Here is a 19972-nt window from a genome sequence, read left to right as displayed (position 1 = left end):
AACATATTTTTCCAGACTTCATATACTTAACAAATTCCTATTGTTGCCAAGATGTTCCGACACTGTTTTCTCTGCACTGAATTTTAAGTGTATCAAAAATAATAATAATAATAATAATAATAATTCCATATTCTTATGAGAGCAATGCATATCTATACTGATTTGATAATTCCTGGAGGACAAGTTAAGTAGAACTGCGTTGGGGAATCAGATTCCTTTCCCTTTGAGAAACCTTTTTTTATATTAATATATAGTATTAGTTTAAACCCAGAGATTATACTAGAAACATCAGGCTTTAACAAAGAGGTAATACCTCTTTAATCCCAGTATGATCCCAGTGCTAAAGCCCTTGCAACATTAAACTCCCATCATACATGTACCGACCTAACAACTGTCTGCTGGGTTCATTTCGGGATGCCCTGTGACCACATCCGACTTATTTATTGCTTTGCAACACTGTGGAATTCTAATAATAGCTATAAGGTTTTTTGGTATTATATGTGGAGGCCTATTTATCATTGCCAGTCCCATTTGCATGATGAGAATGACTTTTTTAACTCCACTTTTCGCGTATTATTGGCACTAATTATCAATACTGAATAATAGTGAGGTCTGTCCCAGCAATAAGCGTTAATTTAGCACTTCACCAAGACACTCTGCAGATGTGTGCATGAGTCTAAAGATTTATTTGAACTTAACATTTTTTAAACAGTATCTGATTTAAAAAAATGCTTAGATGTAACAATAGAGCATTTGTAATACTTTTGGTCTGTTGTTGTCATCCTGGGATGGCGATAGCAGAACAGGTATTACGGTGGTACAAATGCCAATGTGATACTTGATAAATAGGCTTCCCAAAGTGAATTGTCAATAATTGTCAATTTATATTTAATGCATGTTCCATTCAAAATCTAGTACACCTACAGTACCATTAAGCTGCAGCATTTATTAGAGATTTGACTTCAGGATGGATTCGCAGCTCTCCACGGAGCAGAATGATATAACATATATCACATGGGGAGAGATTCAATTAGCTGCAAGCTGCTTAGGAACCTCACGCGATGCGCCTCCGTGAGATGCTTTGTACAGTGTGTGATGCTTTCTGTGACGCAATTGTGGTATTTCAACGCGTGAGAGGTTCCTAAGGACCTTGCAGCTAATTGAATCTGCCCATGGAAATGGCGTTCAGAGCATGTCCCCCTGTTCATGGCTAGCTGTGCTGGTGTTTAGATCATGCTGTTTTTAAAATTAAAAAATACAATAAAAATTAAAACCTTTATGTTTTACTCTGCAGAGGTCCGTGTGGATGATAATATTATTATTATTTTATTATTACCATTTATTTATATAGCGCCACTAATTCCGCAGCGATCTACAGAGAACTCACTCACATCAGTCCCTGCCCCAATGGGGCTTACAGTCTAAATTCCCTAACATAGACACAGACAGACAAACACAGACAGACAGAGACAGACAGACAGGCGGACAGACACAGACAGACAGACAGACAGACAGACAGACTAGGTTCAATTTGTTAGCAGCCAATTAACCTTCCAGTATGTTTTTGGAGTGTGGGAGGAAATAGAAAAATTATAGAATAAGGTATTAGAAGAATAATAACACAGGGCAATAACCAAGATGTTAATACAGAATAATAACAGAAAATAGTAACAGGGTAATTATAGAGAATAAAAACAATAGTAATAAAAGAGTGAAATAACATAGAATAATAACACAGGGTAAAAACAGAGAGTAATACTGTATAGTAATATATACGGTGGCTTAGGGGATAGCACTTCTGCCTCACAGCGCTGGGGTAATGAGTTTCATTCCCGACCATGGCCTTATCTCTGTGGAGTTTGTATGTTCTCCCCGTGTTTGCATGGGTTTCCTCCGGGTGCCCTGGTTTCCTCCCACACTCCAAAAACATACTGGTAGGTTAATTGGCTGCAAACAAATTGTCCCTAGTGTGTGTGACTGTCTGTCTGTGTGTGTGTGTGTGTGTGTAAGTGTGTGTGTGTGTTAGGGAATTTAGACTGTAAGCCCCAATGGGGCAGGGACTGATGTGAGTTCTCTGTACAGCGCTGCAGAATTAGTGGCGCTATATAAATAGCTGATGATGCAGCTGGCTGAACACCAGCACCAGATACACCTGATGACATTCTGCGCCTGTGTCCACCACTAATTATACACACGGTTGAAGCATGCCAGCCTCTTCCTTTTCCCATCGCATCTCTCTAAGCATGAGGAGTCGCAAGTGTAAGATGCTTATATTAATGTATGCACATTTTTTGGTGTACATGTATAGTATGGAAAAGTGTATTTTACACTAAAAAAACATATATAGGTCCAAATTAGCATCGGGCCATTCGTGACATATTTAAGACGCACTACATAATATGAGAGATAGATTTCAATCCTCATTGCATTGATAATGATTGCGCTATCTTTCATATTTATCAAAAAACTTATCACTTACCTTTTCTGAGTGTCTTCAGTGCAGAGAACTGTGTTGGCCGGATCTTCCTGGAAATCCTAGTGCGCATGCGCCGACTGAAAGTATCGGACATGCGCACAGAGAGCCATTGTAGTGTGAGTGACCAATGACCGTGAGTCATGTGACGGGGAGGGATCACATGATCCGTCCACACATGCTCTATCCAGCTCTGCTCTTCGGGGCAGAGTTGACAGCAGTGAAATTTTACAGTTACGAAAATGTACACCAACTTCAGAAGAGAAAACAAAAATATTTTCGTATATATTGATAAGTCCCCATAAACTTTTATGGGGACTGCTCAGTAAAGCGAAGACAGATGCAAAGCAGCAGATATCCTAGCGATGCAATGATCAGAACAATTTTGCGGTTAATCCCCAAAAAACTGACATTTTCAGGGATTTCACAGAGGATTTATGTTTTGATAAATAGGCCCCATAGTGAGAAAAGTTAGAACCGGAAATAGTAGTCTATGGAGGATGAGATCTGAACCTCTGCACAAGACTTTCCAGGCTGTTCCATTCTCTGATTCTCAAGAGCCTGAATTTTTCTCACTTTACTTAGAATGTCGTGAACCACCACCTGGCAAGAAGAATGTCCTTCTAATTTTCAAATAGCCCCCTGCTATCTAACCATTATGAACAAAGTAAGAAAAAAAAGTGCTTAAATTAAAACCCCAGAGCTGTGTAAATTAATTGTGATTGGTCTGATAAGGCCCGGCCTGATACATTTTGACTAGCCAATTAAAACCATTGCATCATCTTGTAATGTGTATGTGTCTCATCACATCAAGAGTGCCTTCGGTAGAACACTATTACAGCATGTGTGTGGCAGTGTGACAAATGGGAGGTTACTTTACTGGATGCAAAAATTAGTCTTCTTTGTCTCCCAAAACAATCAGGTGCCCGGAGCTGTTACCAGGTCAGACCGCAGTTTGGAATGGCACTGGGTATAAGCAGCTTTCCATCCTTTGCCGAAGGTTCCCTGCAGCTGCTTGTTGGTCATGTTTAAATGTCAGACAGTTACTGTTAAATTGGCATATCAGATGTTGGATCAGATTCAGTTAAAGCCGATGACACCTTAGACAAGAGGGGTCTTTATCGTTATAAATAAAATACTTTTTATCTGGATGTCTTAGCTTTATTTTTGTTTTTTTACTTTAGTGGCTTCACATTGAAAGGTATCAAATACAAAGTTTTGTGAATTTATCTCAGATGATTCTAATTTCTGTATGTCTTCCAGCTGACCTCCAGAAGCTTCAGGTGTCCTTTCCTGCACCTGTGTCCTGCTAGGCGAGGGGGACGTTTCAGAAGATTCTGCTGTAATATGACTCTCCTTTGGGCTGCAATATTCTTTTTCCTTGTGATGTTTCGTTTTTGCTGTTAATGCAACATTCTGTCTGTTTGTGTAGAGTTCACTCTTCGCTCCACTTTGTCTCTAAAAATGTTTAGCAATTTTTATTTTCTCTGCCTCTACTTATTGCATTCAGTTTTTTTCTTCAGTAATGAATGTTGTAGTTTCACAGGATTCTTTTCTTCTGCAGTAGTTTGTCTGATTATACTGGGCATGTAGTCCACAAGGCTCCTGGGTTAAGTGACCTTACTTTTTATGGCTGTTATTCCCCATGTCAGTGGAACTCTCATTAGGACTTAATTCTGAAGCAGAATCCTTCCCTTTGCAGGCTGAGTACTCAAAACGCCACTGTCTGATCCTCTAGCTTCTATTCTGCTCTTCTGTCTGTTGTTGATACTGTCCGTACTTTAGTTTCTTTGCTCATCGATGAACAATGGAAGCGCCACAGATCTTTCTCCGCACTGGTAAATATTTGTATTACCCTCAAAGGCATGAGGGAAGGTACGGGAGTGACTCCGGAGTTCTCCCCCCTCAGCCCCAGAACTTGCTCTTAGACTGTGCATTGCCATGAACCAAGGCCCCTGACTATAGAGAGGCCAGGTCCCAGGAGCCTAAACAAAACACGACCTCACACTCCAACAGCAGATCCCCAAATGCACAGGCCAAGCCCCCTATGCTTTCCCCTTTACTGTGTTATCCGAAGCAAGTGCATAGTTTTCCAATATGATAAGTACAGACCAGAGAGCTGGAACAGGTCAGTGTACTGCAGATGTCTAAATAAGTTAGTAAACTAATAAGCTGAAATCTGTTTGTTCATGTTCTAGAAGTCACAAGTTGACATGTCAATGTGTACAGTCCCTGTAAGCGTAAGTACCTACTTTGCTACCCTACAAGTATCAATTTGTTTCATGGATAACATACTAAATGTAAACTGAAATTGATATATATTCTGTTATGTTGAATTCCTTTTTTAGAATAAATGTACATTGTCCATTCCAACTGGTAGATGTTGTACAAAAATGATGTTGACTTCTTACATTTTTAGTTACAAAAGACATATCAAAGTTCATATACAACCTGTCCCTTCATCTTCCTGGCAGACAGAGAGTGTTAAATGGAAGCAAGCCAATTTATAAAGTTTTAACAATAGTGGGCGTAGTTACAAAGTGATGTCATCACAGAGGTCACCTGAGCAGTTTACAATCAATCACAATACACTTCACGGATCTTCTTTCTCTACATGTGCGGCGGCCATTTTGAGGTCAAATAGTTCCTAACCTTGTCATAGTAATTTATAAGCAATTCTTCAATAAACCATATGTATGTTGACAATAATATATAATAATATTGCAAAGCAGGTTGTGCGTAATAAATTGAGATATTATTATAAATACAACTTCAACAGTTAATAGATCAGCAGCAACCATGTTGTGTGTGTTGGCTTCTGGGCACATACTCTTATAATATGGACTTATAATATGGTATAATTTAGTTAGCATAGTTCTTTACTCCTGCTGTTCCACACGGGCAGTAGAGAAGAGTGTATTAGTCTGTGCCACTCTGGTTGAAGTGCCATGTCTCTCTCTGGTGAGTGGAGTCCTGACTGGCCCCATCGACAGCCTCTGCATATGTTCCTTCACAGCGGATTACAAACACAACTCTTAAACCTTTATGTCTCGTGTCAGCAGTATTGCTTTTATATGGATTTATTGGTATATATCATACTCTGCGTTTTCGTTTTTGACTTTCAATGCATTCAAGGTTGATTCTTTCAGAAATAAATTTTGTGTAAAAAGCAAGGAATTCAAGACCACTTATAATACATCCTGGCTCAGTACTTTATTTTTCAAATCCTTAAAAGTCATATAAAAGACTTTAGACAGCTATTACATCTTATGACTGCAAAACACAGACATTTTTACATTCCACCAAAATCCTAAAAAATACAAGAAGATATCTCCTAAGAGTATAAAAATAAAGAACGACCACAGGAGAAGAGGAGGTGGGAAGGGGGGCACACAGTAAAAAGTTGTGCTTTAAAATAAAATATCATAAATGAAGGACTTGCATTGCTCGGTTGACATAAGCCTGAAATCCGAAGCACAACTTCATCATGTAGCTGGATGTTACAGTGTTCAGAGTTTATTACCGTGACTGTAAACTGTAGGCTGAAAAACTATCGCTGTCGCGTAGCTGCAAAACATGGTTGAAAAAAGACTGGAGGTTTTGTAAAAAGCAAACACAATCTATTGTGTATGCATGATATATGCATGAACGCATTATAAGTCTGTGTGTTCACAAGAAATAGGCTTCTCCTACTCACCTGGCCACTTCTTTTCAATAACCATGGTTTGAAAAACACGTAATATTATTAACTTGCTTACATTTGTGACCCCCAAATGATAAGAGGGGTCCCCCTAAGGTAATGTTCTCATGGTGTTTTCACCTGACAGATCAGGCTCTGTGTCGGGGTCATAACTATTAATGGTGGTGTAATGCAGGGGCCCCGGTAATACCGGGTTGACCCCAACCTCTGTGGCCCCCGTTGGTGCCTCTGTTCTTCTCTTGAAGCAGAGTTAGTCCTCTTCTGATAACGTGCACATGCGCTGGACAGTGCATGTTCAGAATAGGCCCCCACTCTGCTCTGCTGAGAGCATAGAGGGGGGCCCAGGAGGTGAGAATTGCAATGCCAGGCCCATAGCCAAATTTCGCTATGGGACACGGTGACTCATTGTTATTCTTCTGTTATTCTTCTGTCCTGTAATCTCTGCCAACTCCACATGTGAACCCTGTTAGTAGCACACAGCTATTTACAGGGGAAAATGTACATTTGGGAAAGACAATCTAGTGACAATAGTTTTAAAGGAAACCATCATCATCATCATCATCAGCTATTTATATAGCGCCACTAATTCCGCAGCGCTGTACAGAGAACTCACCCACATCAGACCCTGCCCTTACAGTCTAAATTTACTAACACAGAGAGAGAGAGAGAGAGAGAGACTAAGATCAATTGAGCCATGAAATAAAATGATCATAAACACTTCTCAGTGATGTCTCTTAGACATGGTAAATACACCCCTGCTCGTTTCTACAAGTATCCCGTAAAAGCAGCGTGAGAGCAGCTTCATATGAAGCGCTCCGCGCTGCCACTCCTACAATGCCCCCTGAACCAGTGTAATCATCACCCTCATCAGAGCTCTACTAACTGAGGGTCAGAGAATACAGAGGGACAGGCTGGGAGCTGTATTCCTCATCATTATATTAGGGGAAATGGAGCTTGTGAGTGGGGGTAGTTTCATATAAACTCTTCCTCCTCAGCAACCTCATGTGGAGTGCATGACTGAGTAGGGGGGCATGTCATGGTTGGAATGGGGAGTGGGCAGGGAGGTGCATTTGGTGGCAGTATAGGGGACAGATCAGATGACATTAGGGGCAAAATCGTTTCAAGATTTTTTTTATTTTTTTATTCATTATCATTTGTATAGCGTCTACATATTAAGCAGCGCTTTCCATACAATATGAAATCATTCACATGGGCAGTACGGTGGCTCAGTGGTTAGCACTTCTGCCTCACAGCACTGGGGTCATGAGTTTAATTCCTGACCATGGCCTTATCTGTATGGAGTTTGTATGTTCTCCCTGTGTTTGCGTGGGTTTCCTCCAGGTGCTCCGGTTTCCTCCCACACTCCAAAAACATACTAGTAGGTTAATTGGCTGCTATAAAAATTAACCCTAGTGTTTCCATTTGTTAGGAAATTTAGACTGTAAGCTCCAATGGGGCAGGGACTGATATGAGTGAGAAATATTCTCTGAACAGCACTGCGTAATTTGTGGTGCTATATAAATAAATGATGATAATTACCTGCTCTATGGAGCTTACAATCTAAATTCCCAGCCACACAAACAGACGCTCAAAAATTAGTGTACATTTGGTCAGAAGTCATTATAAATGATCTTACAATCCCTCACTTAGAAATGGTTCTAAGTAACCCCCATAATCCCCATCAAAACATTCTCATCATAGAACCAGCTACAATATTAAAGAAGTCAATGAATGATTTTGTGTGGTTAACATATTGATGTTGTAGAGTATTTGGTTTCCATATTTTCCTTTCAGCTCCTCCTGATGAAACATCTTACTTCAATTTGATATCTTTAATGATTATTTTGTTTGTAATTTGTTATACCTGACCTTTGAGTGGTGGTTTGTTTGTGTGTGTTTTTTTTTGTTGATTTGTTCTTATGGTTTTTAATGTCTTAAAAATGCATAAATCAATGGAAAAAAAAACCATAAGCATTTTACATTTACATTGGGGAGTAGCCTCTTTTTGAGGCATAGAGGGACTGGTTACAACACGCTCTGTCGAAAGGATTTTCTTCAAATGTATCGTACATGCCTATCTGTGCTGTAGTAATTCCTCTGTATCTTGTATCCATCCGAATCCTAAACAACAATATATTTAAAGCCCATAATCCTTTCGAACACAGAATTAATCTTCATGGAAGACTCCGGAGATCATTAAAACAGTGCAGGGATACTTCTTTTCTGTAACTACAGCGCAGCTAAAATGAGCATTAATCCCTGAACAAACAGTTCTAATCCAGAGGACAGGCAGAAGCAGCACCCACTGCTAGTAGTAAATGAGCCCAGGTTATTGATCCACTATTGATAAGCAAGGGCTCTTTGGTGGGCGCTCAATCTCTTAACCCTTGTGGTGTTTATGATGTCACTACCATGCGGCAGATAACACTAGTAAAATAAAACTATATGCACGTGGCCATTTCAGATCTGCAATGTAAACGTATAAGAGACAGAAAATGAATGCAGCACTGTGGCACGGTGGTTAGCATTGCTGCATCACAGTGCTGGGCTCATGAGTTTAATCCTAACCAGGGCCATTTGGAGTTTGTATGCTCTCCCTGTGTCTGTGCAGGTTTCCACCGAGTGCTGTGGTTTCCTCCAACAATCCAAAGATATACTGGTAGGTTAATTGGCTTCTGACAATATTAACCCTAGTGTGGTAGGGAACATAGATTGTAAGCTCCACTGTGGCAGGAACTGATGTGAATGGCTAAATGATTGCTGTAGAGCTGTGTAAGTGCTATGTAAAAACTGTTAGTAATAATAATGCAAACAAAATGTAGCCAATATTAATCCATCATTGCGATTTGACTACGGCATTTTTCCAATGTATACAAGATGTATAGATGCAAAGAAAAATGTCATAGTATATTGATTATTAAACATTGGCTGCAGTTCCTCAATTTTAAGCATCCACAGTCAGGGCTTAATTAATGTTCAGACCTATGCTTATTTCAATTCTTTGAAAATCCAGATTTATATTAATGATCATACTGTTAATAGTTGTTCATTTATATTTTAATAGATTATTTTTTTCTATGCATTCTGATGTGCCCTTATATTGCACTTACGCTTGTACGTATACTGCCCTCTGTTCTGTCTGTCTACATACGGCTAGTGCTGTTTAGACAGAGCGTACTTACACCCAAAAGCAAAACAAAACCTTGAGATCCGCTTCGATTTCAGTACAGTCGGAACTACACTTAGGTTCTGTGCTCTATTTTAAAACACAACTTGCGTGCAAGTTGCGTCTGAACATGAACCAGGCCCACTTTGTGACATAAGCAACAGAAGTTCACCTGTCACGTACACACAGGAGGCAGCCATTGTGTTGCGTGAACCAATATTCATGAAGATGTAGCCTACTTTTTTACTATGAACCAGCGGCAGTACTTCAGTTCTGTACTGACGGTGATCTTAACATCCATTCCAGTGCATACTTTTTGTTTTTTATATATTGAACTATGACTAAGTGTTATAGTGCTTACACCATACTTGCCTACTCTCCCCGAATTTCCTGGAGGCTGCCGAATTTCGGTGAGTTCTCCCAGACTCTTAGGAGAGTAGGCAAACCTCCCAGATTCGCCTAAAATCACGGCATTAAATGGCGGAGGCGGGTCTTAATCATGTCATTAAACTCCACCCCCTTTATTAAGTGCCGAGAATTTCGGCATTTAATAGTGGGGGCAAGGATATGGTCGCCACGCCCTCTTCTACCCCCTGTCACATGACTTCTCCCTCGGGATCTCCTGGGTTACAAGTTTTGAAAGTTGACATGACTGGCTTACACCATACTTGCCAACTTTTTCAAATGCCCCTCTGGGATTTCCCGGAGGGATATGGGCGGAGGGGCATTAGAAAATGGTGTAATTTTTAGCCCTGCCCCCTGCGATGTAATGCTGCAAAAACAGCATTTAACAGCGGGGGGTGGGGCCTAAGAATCGCATTACTGTGGCACTAATTCTGCCCACTTTACTAGGAAGTGGATAGATGCGGGAGGCTGCCCTACTCTCCCGGGAGTCTGGGAGACCTACCTGGAATTGAGCAGTCTCCCGGACATTCCGGGAGAGTTGGAAGTATGGCTTACACTAAGCTTCTCCAACCCCCACTGCAATAGTCTCTCATCTTTCCCCCCCTCCGCACTAGATTGGAAGCTGTCATGAGCAGGGCCCCCTCCACCTTGTGCCTGCTCTGCTCATTGTACATCCTTGTGTCATATTTTATGTACACTCTATTTTCACTACTGTCTGGGGCTGCAGAGTATTTATTGTACAAGCAAACGTTTAATGATAATATTAATAGTCCTGCTCAGCCGATGTAATTATCTGCTACGTTACAAGAGGGATCAGCAGTCTATCCATAGGGGACTGTCATCTACAAATAGAAGGTCGACTGTCAGAGTCACGCAGGCAGAAGCGAACCTTGTGTCTCTCAGGTAAAGACGCTGGCAATTTAGGCCTATAGTCTGTCTGTATGGATGTGAGCTGCTAGAGCTTTAGCGTGATTACTAATCTTTTCAAATCATTTCCTGGGACATCTTGCTAAGCAGGTCCATTGAAACACATGACACGCTATATAGCCTAGGCATACAATCCATCAAGATTTGTTCATTACCTATAATGCATTGTTTGTTTGTAATTTTAATGCTTACACTAAATACTTATAAAGAATTAATAAAGAGGAAGTGTCACTTTGGAGGAAACACATATTTTGCATGTTGCCCAGTATACCATGTTTGTGCCCAGCAGATAGCATGTAGAGACATAGAACATCTAGCAGGGAAGGGCTGGCATATTTTAGCCCGGGGGACAAGACTCAACTCATCAGCCTATTAAGAATATTTTTAAGGAAAATAAAATGCAGGTGGCCCAGTGACCCAGCCCAAATTAGCCCATTGTTAGACCGGACCAGGAGGCAAATACCACCCCCTGCCCCCCAGCCCAGCCTGCCCCTATCGTCCAGAATGCAAATGTACGAACACCCTGCACATTGCTCTAACCTCGCCCCAGCGTGCTTTAATTCCCCAGCCTCAGGTGTACAGAGAAATATGCTGGACAGCTCTCAGGCCATATAGAACGCTCTATCTTTCTATGTCCTCTCTATTTTACACTTAAGGGATTTAACGCGTTGGGTCTCCGGAACAGTCCTCACATCGAGGTAATGTCTGGCAAGAAATCCTTGCTCAGTTTTCTTCCCTCCCCCTAGAGGTGCACAGATGAATGAGCGTAGATTCCTTGCCGTAATAGGTGGTAGTGTGCGGTGGTGACGTCCGGACGCACATCGCGTTGAATTGAATCTCCCCCGTAAATGGTGCACTAATGGTACTAAACCATATTACCTTAAATCTGACATGTCCCCTTTGCCTCAAAGAGCCCAGAGAATAGGGATAGGTAATGAAACTGCATTTTATGTACAGAAAAATGAAAATTACATTGTCCTAATACTGACAAAAAGAGACATTTCCAGGTACACAAAATTGTCAAGGACAATTCCTTACAATCTATGTTTGTCACTGGGAATTATGGACAGGTGACAATTACACAACAATATTATTTCAAAGGAAGATTTAGGGTTTCTGCCCGGGTGCTCTGTACACAACCTTTGGATAATATTACCCAGATGTACAGAGGTATGTTTCCTCACCGTCAATGACGTTAGTATTGGCAAAGGTGAGTAGGTCTCCGCATGCAAAAAGCTGTAGAGGTTGATTTCAGCATTGGTAGCAAGTTCCAATTAGATCAATTAGGACACATAAACTCTGGAGGGAAGAAAACTGGTACCAGTGTGAATATAAAAAAAATTACTTCAATATCATATAACTGACACAGTGATCCCAGTATAGAATGACTGACGCGTTTCGTCTGTTGAACCCAGACTTTATCAAAGATAGAATCTGTAACCTATAGCAACCAATCAGATTCTGCCATTTTTCTTTGTTAACTTGTGATTAGTTGCATTGGGTTATAACAGATTTTTCTCTATACATCAGTACACATTCATTTTCTGATTAGCCATGAGCATAATCTACTATTTTTTGTTGTTGTTTAAATTTAGGGTTCGGAAAGATATACCCAACAACAGCATACCTGTAAGTTCATAGGCTTCTTATAAAATGAACGTCATCTGTTAGGGAAAATAGATTGTAAGCTCCAGTGGGACAGGCACTGATGGAAATAGTTAAATATTCTTTGTAAAGCTTTTTGTAATATGCAGGGGGGCCCAAATGGGCTGGGGGAGAAGTAACAAAGTACCAGGACCCAGGGCTGACTGGGGGCCCTAGCCTGCCTGTGTAGTGGGAGGAGTCACCATCCTGTTGTTGCCCTGCCCCCTTTCGAGGTATTAGAAGAGGCCCTAAAAAGTCTCTGTACCAGGACCCAAAAAGTCTCTTGGCGGTCCTGGTAATATGCAGGTGCTATATGAATGATCCCCCCCATTATAAATATATATATATATATATATATATATATATATATATATATATATATATATATAAACAAGTTAACCCGTGCATGATACTCATGCATTCTAGTCAAACCAAGCTACTTAAGGTCTTAAAAAGGTTCTTGTCATGCATTTGGGCCTAGCCCAGGCCTCCTCAGGGGAAGAGCGTTACTTCCCGACGCAAGCGCCCTTTTTAATGTGTGTTCATGAGGTAAAATAACCTCACGAAAATGAGTTTGACCCCTCAACTCGTAAATTTAGCCTTTACTACCCCTCCCACGGGGGGAAGGGGGGATGATGGACGTTAACTGACTTCACTATTCTAATTTTTTTGTCAAATAATGTCAGTATACCAAATTTTAGGTCAATTGGATGAGTCCTTTCTGAGAAAATAGTTTTTTCCACACACACACACACACTAACACACGCTGCTAGGCTTTTACTTTTATATATTAGATAATGTTAAGAATTTAGTAGGTTAGTGTATAACTCCGCCCAGCAGGTGGCGCTGCAGCTTGTTTATTTTTTTCCACACACAGACTAACACACGCCGCTAGGCTTTTATATGATAGATAATATATATATATATATATATATATATATATATATATATATATATATGTATGTATATATATATATATATATATATATATATATATATATATATATATACAAGTATTCTAGTCAAATCAAGCTACTTAAGGTGTTAAAAAGGTTCTTGTCATGCATTTGGGCCATAGCCCAGGCCTCCTCAGGGGAAGAGCGTTACTTCCCGACGTAAGCGCCCTTTTTTAACGTGGTTTTGTCCACATGTCACCACCTCATCATTTTTCTCCATCACCTTATCCTTCATCTTTATCGCCACATCTATCCAGATGTCTATCCAGACACAGGGATCTCTCTCAGCGGTCCTGAGTATCACACTCCTCTCGCTCTGTCAACCCCGGCAACCACCAACCACTCCCAACTGTCACCCCTGGCAACCACCAACCACTGCCAACTGTCACCCCCGGCAACCACCAACCACTCCCAACTGTCACTTCTCCTTCAAGAAATATATATATATTTTTTTAAATCTTTATAAACACTTTTAACAATTAACAAATTAAATTAACAAATTAAAAACATCTTAGTATACCAAATTTCAGCCCTTTCTGAATTTTTTTTTCCAACATTTCAACATGTTAATTTATATTCGAATGCCTATGACATGCAGGAAAACTGTCACAAGGCTTTATGTTATCAAACATGTACAGTAAACATAAAACAGTGCAAGTTTATTAAACGTAATTCACTAGTCAATGATAGAAGGAAGATAACAAATAGAGGGAGAGAGCAAGTGCACACTTACCCCTTGGCATAATCTTTAATGCTTTTTCATTTGATTTCCAGTCCCGAACCATCTTTTCTGTTACTCCATATTGTCTTGCAGCAGCACAATTATTATGTTCCATGGCAAAGTTTACAACTTTAAGTTTAAAACTTGCATCATATTTCTTTCTTTTTGCTGGTGCCATGATAGGGTTGATAGGGGTTTGACTGCTGGACATTTTCTATGCTGTATTGTACTGTACAATGGTGCAGGACTGTGGTTGGCTGTTGGCTGTATACAAAGCCTGATTGGATTGGTCCCTGCTCCCTGTCTGCCCTCCTTGTCAGCAGAACGGGCCGGTCACGCCAAAAAGGCTGGCACCCCTGTATCGCTGCTGATGCTCGCCGCAGCCACGCTGATGACCCGCCGCGGCCGCACTGGATACCGCGCGATACTGGACCCGGTGAATAAGATGACCCCCCCACTTGGAGGCATTTCAGGGCAAAAAAGTAGTCTTATACGCCAGCAAATAGGGTATATATATATATATATATGCAGCACACTAGTAAACTAGATTTTTCTTGTCATTACTTTCTGTTCCAACACTAATTGGTCTTACACATGCATACAGCTATGTTATTACTGTGTATAAGTACAAGTTGTAATGCAAGTGACTCATGGCAGCTTCTTCAGCAATCCCTTTAGTTTCACTGTCATTAAATAAACCATATCTCTAATAAACCATTCACACCTTTCCCACACTGCAATTATCTATTTTTTTTCTTTCTCATTTTTTCCGCTTTCTATGGCTAACCGTTAACTAGACATTATATAATGTTTTAGAAAACGAGAACTGAATGAATAAGAGGTAAAATGAGACCACAGAAAAGGGAGTGATGCATTGTGGGTGATCAGTTCTAACATGCCAAACACTTTGATTGCACTGAATCAATACATTGCAACAATATATCTATGCTTAAAGGTTCCCAGTTTAATGCCTAAATGGATCTTTTTTTATATATGAAAGGACAGCTAGCTTTTATGTCTTAACCCGTACAGAGCTGGTGACAATTGGTAATTACTTTTGCAAGTGTGTTGTTGTAATGCCAAACTAGTCAGCTCATGGCTTATTTAAGACACGGACTGAAAAATGCATTTGCTATTCTGCAAAAGGGTTATAATAAAGTACAGGAAGTACAAGTGTAAAAAGAGATCATTGATTATATGGAATAGTGGCAGTTCTTAGATCTGGGTATGTTTATTCTTTATTAGGCTTTTAGAACAAATGATCACAACATCTGTAAACAGTGGCAAAATATATAGCAATTGTTTAAACTAGCGGTGGGCAACGGACAGCCGGACAGTTTGTAACACTTATTTAAAGTGCCTGCTTACATGTTATTAAAGGTAGGTGTCTCTTTCTTTGATTAAATGTATCATTTTGACTTATTACAGAGATTAGGGATAATGTGTGGCCTTTTAAAGGTTGGAGGGCAGGGGTATGAGATTGTCCATCACTGGTTTCAGCATTCTAAATAGTGTAGTCTTACAAAGCTCAATGCCCGGAGACTAGAGTATAATACAGAGACCTTTCCCTGATGCCCAATGTGAAGAGGGTCCATTTCCTGCTGACAGTGTATATTAGAGTATATTCCCTGATGACCAGTGTAGAATAGAGCCCATTCTCTGGTGGCCCTGTCGACAATGCAGACCCCAGCCCATCGAGGGAGCACTGTGACCCCATTCCACAAAAGGAAACTGTGAAGGCATAGTGAATCCATGGCTTGTTTAGCTTCCTGTCCTGTGGCCAATGCCACTGCCAAAGTTCAGTGGAGGTGAGAAAACAGAGCTAAAGATAGTAGGCTGATAATAGCTCTGTGAACTGGTGAGATTGCTCAAGCAGTCATCATCATCATCATCATTTATTTATATAGCACCACTAATTCCGCAGCGCTGTACAGAGAACTCACTCACATCAGTCCTTGCCCCATTGGGGCTTACAGTCTAAATTCCCTAACACACACACACACACAGACACACAGACACACAGACTAGCGTCAATTTGTTAGCAGCTAATTAACCTACAGTATGTTTTATTTTGAGTGTGGGAGGAAACCGGAGCACCCGGAGGAAACCCACGCAAACATGGGGAGAACATACAAACTCCTCACAGATAAGGCCATGGTCGGGAATTGAATTCATGACCCCAGTGATGTAAGGCAGAAGTGCTAACCACTTAGCCACCATGCTGCCCAAGTCCAAGTGCCTCTGTAACTCCGGCCCAACACTTTGCACCTCTAATCTGAGGCCTCCCCTGACTCTTCGTCAGTCCATCTCTGCATGCTTTAATTAGAACACCAAAAACAGAACCCAGATCACATAGCTTATTTATATAAACATGAAAACAACCTGATAGGTTGCTATGGGTTACAGCACACATGTGCCCATCACATATATTATTCAACATATATTATTAAAACAAACTCATAGTATGTGCAACAGCCTTAAAATAAAAAAAAAAATGAAGGGGCTTATTTAACATTCTTTGCATTTTTGCTCTGTTAAGTATCATCTGTCATCGCAGCAATGACAGATGAATTAACGGAGCAATTTACCATTAAAGTCTAAAGTCTGGGTTCTAACCCAGAGTCTGTCTTGTGCATGCGTGACCTAGTGTAGGGCATGTGGAAGGGACAGTTCTGAAGAAGAGAGTAAGGAAGACTGCCATAGAGGTATCCGAAGATCTGCGGTGCTCTCCCCATAGGACTGAAAGGGTAACGCCATCTTCAGCTAAGCTTTTTGGAGCTTGATAACCTTAACCAGATTGCAATTTCTACAGCAGTATTATGTGTACTTTGCCTACTGCAGAAGAGATCTCTGATATTTCCTATGTTATGCATCTGATAAATAGGCGTAGTGGTTAGCACTTCTGCCTTTCAGCACTGGGGTCATGAGTTCAATTCCCGACCATGGCCTTATCTGTGAGGAGTTTGTATGTTCTCCTCGTGTTTGCGTGGGTTTCCTCCAGGTGCTCCGGTTTCCTCCCACACTCCAAAAACATACTGGTAGGTTAATTGACTGCTAACAAATTGACTCTAGTCTGTTTGTCTGTGTGTATGTTAGGGAATTTAGACTGTAAGCCCCAATGGGGCAGGGACTGATGTGAGTTCTCTGTACAGCGCTGCGGAATTAGTAGCGCTTTATAAATAAATGGTGATGATGATGATGATAGGCCCTTCAGTTCCTTGGGAAAAAAACCTAAATTTTTTGTAATTGATGCCTATTTTGTTTTAATGCAAATACTTATTTGTGCTTTTAGTAAAGCATGTATAGAAATCTTCCCAAAACATGAGTTACTTTCTTGATAAATTACATTATATGTTATCTGCCCTTTGTTTCTATGCACATGTGACATAATAATAAATACTTAATAAATAGATGGAAAGGCTAATTATGAAAGAGCAAAATAACATTTGCTTTGCCCAAGCCTTCTGCATAGTAGTCTGTGTTGGAGGCATCTGACCACAATTTATTTTCAATTGTAATTATTTAAAGTCGTAACTACTACTGCTGAGCTTGATTCTACAGTCTGCATATGCGTTTAATTATTCAGTTCCATTGCTGTCTTCTCTCTACCAATAAAAAAGGATTAATCGGTTTCATGCCTCCATGTTATTGCTGTGTGATGTTGCTAATCCCCCGGATGGCAGAGGTTTCAGCCATGTAATGCTTTGCCCCTCTTGTGGAAAAGGGTTAAGGATGTAAAAAAAAAAAATTGCAGGTGTTGAAAATGAAATTACAGGATATAAATAAGCATGAAAAAAGGTGGTATCTCAGACTGGCAGAGGGCCCAACAAGACATTTTTTTCTTATTCACAACAATAAATAAATAAAACCATTAATGATCATAGCACTAGGAGGAAATTGACCGGGCTCTCGTGGGAATCTGAGAGGTATTTAAAACTTTTGTGTGGGGCGAGAGTGTACCCACTTGATTTGCTTTAATATCTGTCTTAGATTTAATGGCGGGGGGAGAGATAGTCTCATTAGCTCTCCGCAGAAACAGAACAGTCAGTAATCAAGAAGTCGCACCAATGCTTCAGACTTACCTAAAGGAGAAAGCAAATCCAATTTCTTTTTAATGTGTTTTTATTTTCTTTTGATAGTCTGGCAGAAATATTTTCCTTACCATACAGCTGGGAGACTAAGATACAGAAATCCAGCATGAACTCATTCATAAGGAACTACATCATAGAGATACAGTAGGATGGTTAGGTTACGAGCAGCTTGTGTATCTGTAATACCAATGAATATAGATCAGCCTTCAAGAGCCGGAACAGCATGATAGTGGAGTTATAGAGCGTTAAAGAAATAATAACCAGTGCTTTTGATACCGAGAGGTTACAGAACAGGGTGGTGCCTGGTCTGGAGCAGGACCCCCCATTTACTCTATTTCAGATGGCTTACGATAAATGTTCTTACTCAAACTCAAGAAGCTAATGTGAGCATGAAAAACTTATATTCCCAACTATTAAAGATCCAGATATTACCTCTCTGCTCCATTACAAACAGCTGATGGGATGAGCTCCAGGTCAAAAAACTGAGGCCAGGGGTGAAACTATAGTTCGGTACAGGGACTGCGGTGACTACGGGGCCCAGCAATACCTCTTCTGACAGGTGCCTGCTCAGAAGAGGCCCTGTTCTGTTCTATTGAGACCAGAAAGGGTGACCCAGGAGGAGAGAATGGCAGTGTCAGACCCCCCAGATTTTGCTATGGGCCTGGCAATGCACTGGCTGAGGCTGCACTCTATTGAGCTGCTGTGACATCACTGGTCCCCACTCTCGGCTCAGTTGGAGATGCATCTGTATAATATGGCAACATTCTGCATAGGAAAGACAGCATTGTGACATACTTATATAAGTTTAAAAACTTCAATTAGAGAGAAAGAGAAGACTCTTGCAGTGATATCACAGCACTATGTGCAAAGCTTGTGGTAGTAAATTATAACTCTGTTCATTTTAAATATAATACCAATAACAGCATTGAACCCTGTGGGTCATCTGTAAAAACAGGCTGCAATATTATTATTATTATTATTGTTCATTGGTAAGGAGTCACAGTGCTTCACAGTGCCGGACACTGGGAAAAACGGCATAGGTCAAACAAGGACATACATTTCTGCTCATGAGAGAGCTTACCATGTAGTGGGAAAATGGCAGAGCTGACACAAGAGGAGCGAATGTGACTTGGAGTGGAGACTGGGCAATATCACAGGTGTACCAGTGTAAGTAGAGGAAGGTGTTTATAGACTTTAATGTCGGGGTTCCATAATTGCTGTGAAAACTGTTAAAAGAGGCCAGCGAGCAAAAACGTGGGACATTCATGAAAACTGACTTTTACCTGTTTGTATGCTGTTACCCATTCTTGTTTTATTACTGTTTGCTCCAAATTGTAAAGGGCTGCAGAGTACGCAGGTCTTAGGTAAATAAATGTTAACAAATAAAATGATAATAATAATAATAATAATAACTGTACCTTTTGTGTATTCTACTCCAGGTCCGACAACTGGCATTTTTCTTTGTTTCGATCGTTACTTGCCTTTTATAAACCTTGCACAACTGATACCAGCGATCCACCCTGCAATGTTCTCTGCTATTCCCCACAGGTACCATGTCTTATACCTACTACCTATTTTAGTAGTCATATGTGTAACTATGTTTAGGTCTTAGTTTAATATTAAACCATTTCCAATAGATGAAGAAAGACACTTAAGATTCATGTAAACAGACTCACTTTTAGTTGTGTTAATACTATATACAAAACATATATTGTAAAGTGAGGCACATTCAGCCGAACGGCCTTAAACTTATCCACATGCTCAAGAATAAAGCACTTACCTATTAAGGGTTAAGTTGTTAGATATCTCCTGCCAATAGAATCCTGTGGGAGTGTTTGGGATTGTGTGCCCATATATTCTCATGCAAAGGACGCTGGGTCCCCTTCCCA

Source organism: Mixophyes fleayi, chromosome 4 (genome assembly GCF_038048845.1).
Source record: "Mixophyes fleayi isolate aMixFle1 chromosome 4, aMixFle1.hap1, whole genome shotgun sequence".
NCBI classification, from domain to species: Eukaryota; Metazoa; Chordata; class Amphibia; order Anura; family Limnodynastidae; genus Mixophyes; species Mixophyes fleayi.
The sequence above is the reverse complement of the archived record's forward strand: the minus strand, read 5'-3'. Positions refer to the sequence as shown.